General features: G+C 48.8%; 9 non-coding genes and 2 pseudogenes across 9 annotated transcripts; all 11 read left to right on the top strand.

The window, feature by feature from the left end:
• The first annotated feature begins 6,143 nt into the window (after nucleotides 1–6,143).
• On the top strand, nucleotides 6,144–6,307 carry LOC135035030 (U1 spliceosomal RNA). The gene has a single exon (XR_010230122.1). It is a non-coding gene; the product is annotated as a U1 spliceosomal RNA (small nuclear RNA).
• Nucleotides 6,308–6,459: 152 nt separating this feature from the next.
• LOC135034984 (U1 spliceosomal RNA) lies at nucleotides 6,460–6,622 on the top strand. Its single transcript, XR_010230084.1, has one exon. It is a non-coding gene; the product is annotated as a U1 spliceosomal RNA (small nuclear RNA).
• Nucleotides 6,623–7,283: 661 nt separating this feature from the next.
• On the top strand, nucleotides 7,284–7,447 carry LOC135035022 (U1 spliceosomal RNA). The gene has a single exon (XR_010230114.1). It is a non-coding gene; the product is annotated as a U1 spliceosomal RNA (small nuclear RNA).
• A 152-nt stretch (nucleotides 7,448–7,599) lies between these two features.
• LOC135034971 (U1 spliceosomal RNA) lies at nucleotides 7,600–7,762 on the top strand. Its single transcript, XR_010230071.1, has one exon. It is a non-coding gene; the product is annotated as a U1 spliceosomal RNA (small nuclear RNA).
• Nucleotides 7,763–8,432: 670 nt separating this feature from the next.
• Nucleotides 8,433–8,596, top strand: LOC135035003 (U1 spliceosomal RNA). Its single transcript, XR_010230097.1, has one exon. It is a non-coding gene; the product is annotated as a U1 spliceosomal RNA (small nuclear RNA).
• Nucleotides 8,597–8,748: 152 nt separating this feature from the next.
• Nucleotides 8,749–8,890, top strand: LOC135034997 (U1 spliceosomal RNA; annotated as a pseudogene).
• Nucleotides 8,891–9,585: 695 nt separating this feature from the next.
• On the top strand, nucleotides 9,586–9,749 carry LOC135035036 (U1 spliceosomal RNA). The gene has a single exon (XR_010230127.1). It is a non-coding gene; the product is annotated as a U1 spliceosomal RNA (small nuclear RNA).
• Nucleotides 9,750–9,901: 152 nt separating this feature from the next.
• Nucleotides 9,902–10,064, top strand: LOC135034999 (U1 spliceosomal RNA). The gene has a single exon (XR_010230094.1). It is a non-coding gene; the product is annotated as a U1 spliceosomal RNA (small nuclear RNA).
• A 671-nt stretch (nucleotides 10,065–10,735) lies between these two features.
• On the top strand, nucleotides 10,736–10,899 carry LOC135035026 (U1 spliceosomal RNA). Its single transcript, XR_010230118.1, has one exon. It is a non-coding gene; the product is annotated as a U1 spliceosomal RNA (small nuclear RNA).
• Nucleotides 10,900–11,051: 152 nt separating this feature from the next.
• On the top strand, nucleotides 11,052–11,193 carry LOC135035006 (U1 spliceosomal RNA; annotated as a pseudogene).
• Nucleotides 11,194–11,888: 695 nt separating this feature from the next.
• On the top strand, nucleotides 11,889–12,052 carry LOC135035046 (U1 spliceosomal RNA). The gene has a single exon (XR_010230139.1). It is a non-coding gene; the product is annotated as a U1 spliceosomal RNA (small nuclear RNA).
• Nucleotides 12,053–12,081: the final 29 nt, after the last annotated feature.

Raw genomic sequence — 12,081 nt, 5'->3', positions numbered from 1 at the left:
TACTTACTGATAATTCTATTTCTCATAGTCCGTAGTGGATGCTGGGGACTCCGTAAGGACCATGGGGAATAGCGGCTCCGCAGGAGACTGGGCACATCTAAAGAAAGCTTTAGGACTATGTGGTGTGCACTGGCTCCTCCCCCTATGACCCTCCTCCAAGCCTCAGTTAGGATACTTTGCCCGGACGAGCGTACACAATAAGGAAGGATTTTGAATCCCGGGTAAGACTCATACCAGCCACACCAATCACACCGTATAACTTGTGATCTGAACCCAGTTAACAGTATGATAACAGAGGAGCCTCTGAAAAGATGGCTCCCAACAATAATAACCCGATTTTTGTAACAATAACTATGTACAAGTATTGCAGACAATCCGCACTTGGGATGGGCGCCCAGCATCCACTACGGATTATGAGAAATAGAATTATCGGTAAGTAAATTCTTATTTTCTCTAACGTCCTAAGTGGATGCTGGGGACTCCGTAAGGACCATGGGGATTATACCAAAGCTCCCAAACGGGCGGGAGAGTGCGGATGACTCTGCAGCACCGAATGAGAGAACTCCAGGTCCTCCTCAGCCAGGGTATCAAATTTGTAGAATTTAGCAAACGTGTTTGCCCCTGACCAAGTAGCTGCTCGGCAAAGTTGTAAAGCCGAGACCCCTCGGGCAGCCGCCCAAGATGAGCCCACTTTCCTTGTGGAACGGGCTCTTACAGATTTTAGCTGTGGCAGGCCTGCCACAGAATGTGCAAGCTGAATTGTACTACAAATCCAACGAGCAATAGTCTGCTTAGAAGCAGGAGCACCCAGCTTGTTGGGTGCATACAGGATAAACAGCGAGTCAGATTTCCTGACTCCAGCCGTCCTGGAAACATATTTTCAGGGCCCTGACAACATCCAGCAACTTGGATTCCTCCAAGTCCCTAGTTGCCGCAGGCACCACAATAGGTTGGTTCAGGTGAAAACGCTGGAACCACCTTAGGGAGAAACTGAGGACGAGTCCTCAATTCTGCCCTGTCCGAATGGAAAATCAGATAAGGGCTTTTACAGGATAAAGCCGCCAATTCTGACACGCGCCTGGCCCAGGCCAGGGCCAACAGCATGACCACTTTCCATGTGAGATATTTTAACTCCACAGATTTAAGTGGTTCAAACCAATGTGACTTTTGGAACCCAAACTACATTGAGATCCCAAATTGCCACTGGAGGCACAAAAGGAGGCTGTATATGCAGTACCCCTTTTACAAACGTCTAAACTTCAGGGACTGAAGCTAGTTCTTTTTTGGAAGAAAATTGACAGGGCCGAAATCTGAACCTTAATGGACCCCAATTTCAGGCCCATAGACACTCCTGTTTGCAGGAAATGTAGGAATCGACCCAGTTGAATTTCCTCCGTCGGGCCTTACTGGCCTCGCACTACGCAACATATTTTCGCCAATTGCGGTGATAATGTTTTTGCGGTTACATCCTTCCTGGCTTTAGATCAGGATATGGATGACTTCATCCGGAATGCCTTTTTTCCTTCAGGATCCGGTGTTCAACCGGCATGCCGTCAAACGCAGCCGCGGTAAGTCTTGGAACAGACAGGGTCCTTGCTGGAGCAGGTCCCTTCTTAGAGGTAGAGGCCACGGATCCTCCGTGAGCATCTCTTGAAGTTCCGGTTACCAAGTCCTTCTTGGCCAATCCGGAGCCACGAATATAGTGCTTTCTCCTCTCCATCTTATCAATCTCAGTACCTTGGGTATGAGAGGCAGAGGAGGGAACACATACACTGACTGGTACACCCACAGTGTTACCAGAGCGTCTACAACTATTGCCTGAGGGTCTCTTGACCTGGCGCAATACCTGTCGAGTTTTTTAATCATGTGGACGACTTCTGGGTGAAGTCCCCACTCTCCCGGGTGGAGGTCGTGCTGAGGAAGTCTGCTTCCCAGTTGTCCACTCCCGGAATGAATACTGTTGACAGTGCTATCACATGATTTTCCGCCCAGCGAAGAATCCCTGCAGCTTCTGCCATTGCCCTCCTGCTTCTTGTGCCACCCTGTCTGTTTACGTGGGTGACTGCCATGATGTTGTCCGACTGGATCAACACCGGCTGACCTTGAAGCAGAGGTCTTGCTAAGCTTAGAGCATTGTAAATGGCCCTTAGCTTCAGGATATTTATGTGAAGTGATGTATCCAGGCTTGACCCTAAGCCCTGGATATTCCTTCCCTGTGTGACTGCTCACCAGCCTCGCAGGCTGGCATCCGTGGTCACCAGGACCCAGTCCTGAATGCCGAATCTGCGGCCCTCTAGAAGATGAGCACTCTGCAACCACCACAGGATGGATACCCTTGTCCTTGGTGACAGGGTTATCCGCTGATGCATCTGAAAATGCGACCCGGACCATTTGTCCAGTAGGTTCCACTGGAAAGTTCTTGCGTGGAATATAACGAATGGGATTGCTTCGTAGGAAGCCACCATTTTTACCCAGAACCCTTGTGCATTGATGCACTGAGACTTGGTTCGGTTTTAGGAGGTTCCTGGCTTTCTCTTCCGGGAGAAACACCTTTTTTCTGGACTGTGTCCAGGAACATCCCTAGGAAACAGAAGACAAGTCGTCGGAACCAGCTGCGATTTTGGAATATTGAGAATCCAATCGTGCTGCCGCAACACTACCTGAGATAGTGCTACACCGACTTCCAACTGTTCCCTGGATCTTACCCTTATCAGGGAATCGTCCAAGTAAGGGATAACTAAAATTCCCTTCCTTCGAAGGGATATTATTTCGGCCATTACCTTGGTAAAGACCCGGGGTGCCGTGGACCATCCCTACGGCAGCGTCTGAACTGATAGTGACAGTTCTGTACCATAACCTGAGGTACCCTTGGTGAGAAGGGTAAATTTTGACATGAAGGTATGCATCCTTGATGTCCCGAGACATCATGTAGTCCCCTTCTTCCAGGTTCGCAATCACTGCTCTGAGTGACTCAATCTTGAATTTGAACCTCTGTATGTAAGTGTTCAAAGATTTTAGATTTTAGATTTAGAATCGGTCTCACCGAGCCGTCTGGCTTCGGTACCACAATAGTGTGGAATAATACCCCGTTCCCTGTTGCAGGAGGGGTACCTTGATTATCACCTGCTGGGAATACAGCTTGTGAATGGCTTCCAAAACTGCCTCCCTGTCAGAGGGAGACGTCGGTAAAGCCGACTTTTGGAAACGGCGAGGGGGAGACGTCTCGAATTCCAATATGTACCCTTGAGAAATTACCTGAAGGATCCAGGGGTCTACTTGCGAGTGAGCCCACTGCGCACTGAAATTCATTGAGAACGGGCCCCCACCGTGCCTGAGCTTGTAAGGCCCTAGCGTCATACTGAGGGCTTGGCAGAGGCGGGAAAGGGTTTCTGTTCCTGGGAACTGGCTAATCTCTTCAGCCTTTTTCCTCTCCCTCTGTCACGAGCAGAAAAGAGGAACCTTTTGTCCGCTTGCCAACAAAGGACTGCGCCTGATAATACGGCGTCTTATTTTGAGAGGCGACCTGGGGTACAAACGTGGATTTCCCAGTTGTTGCCGTGGCCACCAGGTCTAAAAGACCGACCCCAAATGTCCCCTTTCAAAGGCAATTCTTCCAAATGCTGTTTGGAATCCGCATCACCTGACCATTTTACTGGTAGAATTGGACAACGCACTTATACTTGATGCCAGTCGGCAAATATTCCGCTGTGCATCATGCATATATAGAAATGCATCTTTTAAATGCTCTATAGGCAATAATATACTATCCTTATCTAGGATATCAATATTTCCAGTCAGGGAATCCGACCATGCCAACCCAGCACTGCACCTCCAGGCTGAGGCGATTGCTGGTCGCAGTATAACACCAGTATGTGTGTGAATACATTTTTGGATACCCTCCTGCTTTCTATCAGCAGGATCCTTAAGGGCGGCCATCTCATGAGAGGGTAGAGCCCTTGTTCTTACAAGCGTGTGAGCGCCTTATCCCCCCTAGGGGGTGTTTCCCAACGCACCCTAACCTCTGGCGGGAAAGGGTATACAGCCAATACTTTTTAAGAAATTATCAATTGTTATCGGGGGGAAACCCACGCATCATCACACACCTCATTTTATTTCTCAGATTCAGGAAAACTACAGGTAGTTTTTCCCTCACCGAACATAATACCCCTTTTTGGTGGTACTCGTATTATCAGAAATGTATAAAACATTTTCCATTGTCTCAATCATGTAACGTGTGGCCCTACTGGAAATCACGGTTGTCTCTTCACCGTCGACACAGGAGTCAGTATCCGTGTCGGCGTCTGTATCTGCCATCTGAGGTAACGGGCGCTTTAGAGCCCCTGACGGCCTATGAGATGTCTGGACAGGCACAAGCTGAGTAGCCGGCTGTCTCATGTCAACCACTGTTTTTTTTGTTTTGTTTTTTTATACAGAGCTGACACTGTCACGTAATTTTCAACAGTACATCCACTCAGGTGTCGACCCCCTAGGTGGTGACATCACTGTTACAGACACTCTGCTCCGTCTCCACATCATTTTTCTCCTCATACATGTCGACACAAACGTACCGACACACAGCACACACACAGGGAATGCTCTGATAGAGGACAGGACCCCACTAGCCCTTTGGGGAGACAGAGGGAGAGTATGCCAGCACACACCAGAGCGCTATATATATATATATATATACAGGGATAACCTTATATAAGTGTTTTTCCCCTTATAGCTGCTGTATGTTTTAATACTGCGCCTAATTAGTGCCCCCCTCTCTTTTTTTAACCCTTTCTGTAGTGTAGTGACTGCAGGGAAGAGCCAGGGAGCTTCCCTCCAACTGAGCTGTGAGGGAAAATGGCGCCAGTGTGCTGAGGAGATAGTCTTCGCCCCCTTTTCGGCGGCCTTATCTCCCGTTTTTCTGTATATTCTGGCAGGGGTTAAATGCATCCATATAGCCCAGGAGCTATATGTGATGTATTTTTTGCCATGTAAGGTATTTTTATCATGTTTTATTGCGTCTCAGGGCGCCCCCCCCCAGCGCCCTGCACCCTCAGTGACCGGAGTATGAAGTGTGCTGAGAGCAATGGCGCACAGGTGTGCGCTACCTTATTGAAGACAGGAACGTCTTCTGCCGCCGATTTTTCCGGACCTCTTCGCTCTTCGCTCTTCTGGCTCTGTAAGGGGGCCGGCGGCGAGGCTCCGGGACCCATCCAGGCTGGGCCTGTGATCGTCCCTCTGGAGCTAATGTCCAGTAGCCAAGAAGCCCAATCCACTCTGCACGCAGGTGAGTTCGCTTCTTCTCCCCTTAGTCCCTCGATGCAGTGAGCCTGTTGCCAGCAGGTCTCACTGAAAATAACAAACCTAAACTAAAACTTTCACTAAGAAGCTCAGGAGAGCCCCTAGTGTGCACCCTTCTCGTCGGGCACAGAAATCTAACTGAGGCTTGGAGGAGGGTCATAGGGGGAGGAGCCAGTGCACACCACATAGTCCTAAAGCTTTCTTTAGATGTGCCCAGTCTCCTGCGGAGCCGCTATTCCCCATGGTCCTTACGGAGTCCCCAGCATCCACTTAGGACGTTAGAGAAAAGAGGCGTTGGTTACAACTGTTGCTGTTCATCCACAAGAAGGAATTTAATGTATCAATTACAATTGGAAAGTAACGATTAAATTACAACAGCTGTATCCAGTAGGATTTTTTGGACCCTTTAATAAACATTCCGTTGTCATCAAGGGCAATATGAAATAGATCCTGATTACATTTAGATATGGATAGTGGTGCCTATATATGTTGACTCCATTGTATTTTATTGAATGTTGGTTTCTTCTGTCTATATATATTTTTTAAAAATAAAGAGCTTGTATATTTTATTTTTTGCGCTCCCTTGATAACAAGTGTGATTATCTTTAAAATTTGGTTTATTATTGGTAGAACAGTACTACCTATGGGAGCAGCATTTTATAATATATGGTGAAAATTAATAGATGTATAAAGATTAAATAAGCAACAAATTGGTGAAATAGATAAGTTTTGATAGGAGCGCTGGGTTCTATATATATATATTGACATTTGGTTATATATATGTATAGACTTTATAAATTCTTGACAGAGATGTGCCTGAGCAGCGGCCCTCCCCAGCCCTATCCCAAATCATACTTATTTTGCATAGGAGATACCATGGTCATGAAGATTGTTCTCCCAGGGTGAGGTTCATTCATTGCATTCTGGGTATGCTGACCCCTGTGATTTCCACAAATGTGGGAAACTCGACTGCATTATTTGTGGTAGTGGGGGACTGTTTTTGTGCTTTCCTCTGGTCAGCTCTGGTAAAAGTCAGATTTATTTGTCTCAGATCTTCCTCTAGCCTTGTTCTTCTTTCGAGAGTTTCCATATGCTGCCTCAGTTGGATCTCCTTCACTTGACAGGGGGGTGCCCGAGCAGCGACCCTCCCCAGCTCTAGCCCAACTCCTACTTACCTGCCAGGTGAGATACTATGATCATGAAGGTGCTTCTCCCCGGGCAAGGCTCACCCATTGCACTCTGGGTGTGCTGCTCCTGCGGTTTCCCCAAATGTTGGACACTTGACTGCATAATTTGTGTTTCCCCTGGTCGGCTCTCGTATAATTCAGATCTCTTTGTCTCTGGTCTCTCTCCAGCCTAGTTTGCTGTCTGTTTCCACATCTCTTTTCTTGAGTTGCTCCCTTCTATGCCCTTGCGCACTATCCTGACTTCTCCCGTCTGCTTACTTTGTGCCTTCCAACGCACAATGCAAACTACAGGTAGTGCTGCAGGGCCCACACCCTTTTACTTGCCTTACAGAGCAGCTCTGGAGCTGTTACAGTGCCCAGCTGCTGCAAGAAATCAGCTTGAATGCTTCAGGGGCTGGGGCATAGCCCCACACCGAAGTAGGGTGGAGGTGTTTAATGCGAACTAGGGGTCATCCAAGCGCCGCAAAAGGCCGCCATGCCCTGCACGCCCCTTTTCTCTTTTCATATGCAGACGAGGGTTGAAGCCAACTTTGACCCACTGCTTGGAGGACATCACCATATGCAAATCCATCTGCTGCAGGCCTTCCCCCAGGAATGCTTGCACTAGTTGTTGCATTTGGTTTGTTGTTTGGGGGTGCTTCAGTATTAGGCAGCCTTCTGCCCTCCCATGTTCATCTGAAAATATGTGTTCTCCCTGCAGTTGTTGTCCCCAGATGAGAGTTCCCTTGTGCTGCCTCAGTTGAATCTCCTTTACTTGACAGAGATGTGCCTGAGCAGCGGCCCTCCCCAGCCCTATCCCAAGTCATACTTATTTTGCATAGGAGATACCATGGTCATGAAGATTGTTCTCCCAGGGTGAGGTTCATTCATTGCATTCTGGGTATGCTGACCCCTATGATTTCCCCAAATGTGGGAAACTCGACTGCATTATTTGTGGTAGTGGGGGACTGTGTTTGTTCTTTCCTCTGGTCAGCTCTGGTAAAAGTCAGATTTATTTGTCTCAGATCTTCCTCTAGCCTTGTTCTTCTATCGAGAGTTTCCTTGTGCTGCCTCAGTTGGATCTACTTCACTTGACAGGGGGGTGCCCGAGCAGCGACCCTCCCCAGCTCTATCCCAAATCCTACTTACCTGCCAGGTGAGATACTATGATCATGAAGGTGCTTCTCCCAGGGCAAGTCTCACCCATTGCACTCTGGGTGTGCTGCTCCTGCGATTTCCCCAAATGTGGGAAACTTGACTGCATAATTTGTGTTTCCCCTGGTCGGCTCTCGTATAATTCAGATCTCTTTGTCTCAGGTCTCTCTCCAGCCTAGTTTGCTGTCTATTTCCACTTCTTTTTTCTTGAGCCGCTCCCTTCTATGCCCTTGCGCACTATCCTGACTTCTCCCGTCTGCTTAATTTGTGCCTTCCAACGCACAATGCGAACTACAGGTAGTGCTGCAGGGCCCACGCCCTTTTACTTGCCTTACAGAGCAGCTCTGGAGCTGTTACAGTGCCTAGCTGCTGCAAGAAATCAGCTTGAATGCTTCAGGGGCTGGGGCATAGCCAACATGAGCCCCACACCGAAGGAGGGTGGAGGTGTTTAATGCGAACTAGGGGTCATCCAATCGCCGCAAAAGGCCGCCATGCCCTGCACGCCCCTTTTCTCTTTTCATATGCAGACGAGGGTTGAAGCCAACTTTGACCCACTGCTTGGATGACATCACCATATGCAAATCCATCTGCTGCAGCCTTCCCCCAGGAATGCTTGCACTAGTTGTTGCATTTGGTTTGTTGTTTGGGGGTGCTTCAGTATTAGGCAGCCTTCTGCCCTCCCATGTTCATCTGAAAATATGTGTTCTCCCTGCAGTTGTTGTCCCCAGATGAGAGTTCCCTTGTGCTGCCTCAGTTGAATCTTCTTTACTTGACAGAGATGTGCCTGAGCAGCGGCCCTCCCCAGCCCTATCCCAAATCATACTTATTTTGCATAGGAGATACCATGGTCATGAAGATTGTTCTCCCAGGGTGAGGTTCATTCATTGCATTCTGGGTATGCTGACCCCTGTGATTTCCCTAAATGTGGGAAACTCGACTGCATTATTTGTGGTAGTGGGGGACTGTGTTTGTGCTTTCCTCTGGTCAGCTCTGGTAGAAGTCAGATTTCTTTGTCTCAGATTTTCCTCTAGCCTTGTTCTTCTTTCGAGAGTTCCCTTGTGCTGCCTCAGTTGGATCTCCTTCACTTGACAGGGGGGTGCCCGGGCAGCGACCCTCCCCAGCTCTAGCCCAACTCCTACTTACCTGCCAGGTGAGATACTATGATCATGAAGTTGCTTCTCCCTGGGCAAGGATCACCCATTGCACTCTGGGTGTGCTGCCCCTGTGATTTCCCCAAATGTGGGAAACTTGACTGCGTAATTTGTGTTTCCCCTGGTCGGCTCTCATATAATTCAGATCTCTTTGTCTCAGGTCTCTCTCCAGCCTAGTTTGCTGTCTGTTTCCACTTCTTTTTTCTTGAGCCCCTCCCTTCTATACCCTTGTGCACTATCCTGACTTCTCCTCCCGTCTGCTTACTTTGTGCCTTCCAATGCACAATGCAAATTACAGGTAGTGCTGCAGGGCCCACGCCCTTTTACTTGCCTTACAGAGCAGCTCTGGAGCTGTTACAGTGCCCAGCTGCTGCAAGAAATCAGCTTGAGTGCTTCAGGGGCTGGGGCATGGCCAACATGAGCCCCACACAGAAGGAGGGTGGGGGTATTTAATGCGAACTAGGGGTCATCCAAGCGCCGCAAAAGGCCGCCATGCCCTGCATACCCCTTTTCTCTTTTCATATGCAGATGAGGGTTCCAGCCAACTTTGGCCCACTGCTTGGATGACATCACCGTATGCAAATCCGTCTTCTGCAGACCTTCCCCCAGGAATGCTTGTACTAGTTGTTGCATTTGGTTTGTTGTTTGGGGGTGCTTCAGTATTAGGCAGCCTTCTGCCCTCCCATGTTCATCTGAAAATATGTGTTCTCCCTGCAGTTGTTGTCCCCAGATGAGAGTTCCCTTGTGCTGCCTCAGTTGAATCTCCTTTACTTGACAGAGATGTGCCTGAGCAGCGGCCCTCCCCAGCCCTATCCCAAATCATACTTATTTTGCATAGGAGATACCATGGTCATGAAGATTGTTCTCCCAGGGTGAGGTTCATTCATTGCATTCTGGGTATGCTGACCCCTGTGATTTCCCCAAATGTGGGAAACTTGACTGCATTATTTGTGGTAGTGAGTGACTGTGTTTGTGCTTTCCTCTGGTCAGCTCTGGTAAAAGTCAGATTTCTTTGTCTCAGATCTTCCTCTAGCCTTGTTCTTCTTTCGAGAGTTTCCTTGTGCTGCCTCAGTTGGATCTCCTTCACTTGACAGGGGGCTGCCCGAGCAGCGACCCTCCCCAGCTCTAGCCCAACTCCTTCTTATCTGCCAGGTAAGATACTATGATCATGAAGGTGCTTCTCCCAGGGCAAGGCTCACCCATTGCACTCTGGGTATGCTGCTCCTGCGATTTCCCCAAATGTGGGAAACTTGACTGCATAATTTGTGTTTCCCCTGGTCGGCTCTCGTATAATTCAGATCTCTTTGTCTCTGGTCTCTCTCCAGCCTAGTTTGCTGTCTGTTTCCACTTCTCTTTTCTTGAGCCGCTCCCTTCTATGCCCTTGCGCACTATCCTGACTTCTCCCGTCTGCTTACTTTTTGCCTTCCAACGCACAATGCGAACTACAGGTAGTGCTGCAGGTCCCACACCCTTTTATTTGCCTTACAGAGCAGCTCTGGAGCTGTTACAGTGCCCAGCTGCTGCAAGAAATCAGCTTGAATGCTTCAGGGGCTGGGGCATAGCCAACATGAGCCCCACACCGAAGGAGGGTGGAGGTGTTTAATGCGAGCTAGGGGTCATCCAAGCGCCGCAAAAGGCTGCCATGCCCTGCACGCCCCTTTTCTCTTTTCATATGCAGACGAGGGTTGAAGCCAACTTTGACCCACTGCTTGGATGACATCACCATATGCAAATCCATCTGCTGCAGGCCTTCCCCCAGGAATGCTTGCACTAGTTGTTTCATTTTGTTTGTTGTTTTGGGGTGCTTCAGTATTAGGTAGCCTTCGGCCCTCCCATGTTCATCTGAAAATATGTGTTCTCCCTGCAGTTGTTGTCCCCAGATGAGAGTTCCCTTGTGCTGCCTCAGTTGAATCTCCTTTACTTGACAGAGATGTGCCTGAGAGGCGGCCCTCCCCAGCCCTATCCCAAATCATACTTATTTTGCATAGGAGATACCATGGTCATGAAGATTGTTCTCCCAGGGTGAGGTTCATTCATTGCATTCTGGGTTTGCTGACCCCTGTGATTTCCACAAATGTGGGAAACTCGACTGCATTATTTGTGGTAGTGGGGGACTGTGTTTGTGCTTTCCTCTGGTCAGCTCTGGTAAAAGTCAGATTTCTTTGTCTCAGATTTTCCTCTAGCCTTGTTCTTCTTTCGAGAGTTCCCTTGTGCTGCCTCAGTTGGATCTCCTTCACTTGACAGGGGGCTGCCCGAGCAGCGACCCTCCCCAGCTCTAGCCCAAGTCCTACTTACCTGCCAGGTGAGATACTATGATCATGAAGTTGCTTCTCCCTGGGCAAGGATCACCCATTGCACTCTTGGTGTGCTGCCCCTGTGATTTCCCCAAATGTGGGAAACTTGACTGCGTAATTTGTGTTTCCCCTGGTCGGCTCTCATATAATTCAGATCTCTTTGTCTCAGGTCTCTCTCCAGCCTAGTTTGCTGTCTGTTTCCACTTCTTTTTTCTTGAGCCCCTCCCTTCTATACCCTTGTGCACTATCCTGACTTCTCCTCCCGTCTGCTTACTTTGTGCCTTACAATGCACAATGCAAACTACAGGTAGTGCTGCAGGGCCCACACCCTTTTACTTGCCTTACAGAGCAGCTCTGGAGCTTTTACAGTGCCCAGCTGCTGCAAGAAATCAGCTTGAATGCTTCAGGGGCTGGGGCATGGCCAACATGAGCCCCACACAGAAGGAGGGTGGGGGTATTTAATGCAAACTAAGGGTCATCCAAGCGCCGCAAAAGGCCGCCATGCCCTGCATACCCCTTTTCTCTTTTCATATGCAGATGAGGGTTCCAGCCAACTTTGGCCCACTGCTTGGATGACATCACCGTATGCAAATCCGTCTTCTGCAGACCTTCCCCCAGGAATGCTTGTACTAGTTGTTGCATTTGGTTTGTTGTTTGGGGGTGCTTCAGTATTAGGCAGCCTTCTGCCCTCCCATGTTCATCTGAAAATATGTGTTCTCCCTGCAGTTGTTGTCCCCAGATGAGAGTTCCCTTGTGCTGCCTCAGTTGAATCTCCCTTACTTGACAGAGATGTGCCTGAGCAGCGGCCCTCCCCAGCCCTATCCCAAATCAAACTTATTTTGCATAGGAGATACCATGGTCATGAAGATTGTTCTCCCAGGGTGAGGTTCATTCATTGCATTCTGGGTATGCTGACCCCTGTGATTTCCCCAAATGTGGGAAACTTGACTTCATTATTTGTGGTAGTGAGGGACTGTGTTTGTGCTTTCCACTGGTCAGCTCTGGTAAAAGTCAGATTTCTTT

This window comes from Pseudophryne corroboree, unplaced genomic scaffold, assembly GCF_028390025.1.
Source record: "Pseudophryne corroboree isolate aPseCor3 unplaced genomic scaffold, aPseCor3.hap2 scaffold_588, whole genome shotgun sequence".
Lineage (NCBI taxonomy): Eukaryota > Metazoa > Chordata > Amphibia > Anura > Myobatrachidae > Pseudophryne > Pseudophryne corroboree.
This window is presented reverse-complemented; position numbering and strand designations above follow the sequence as displayed.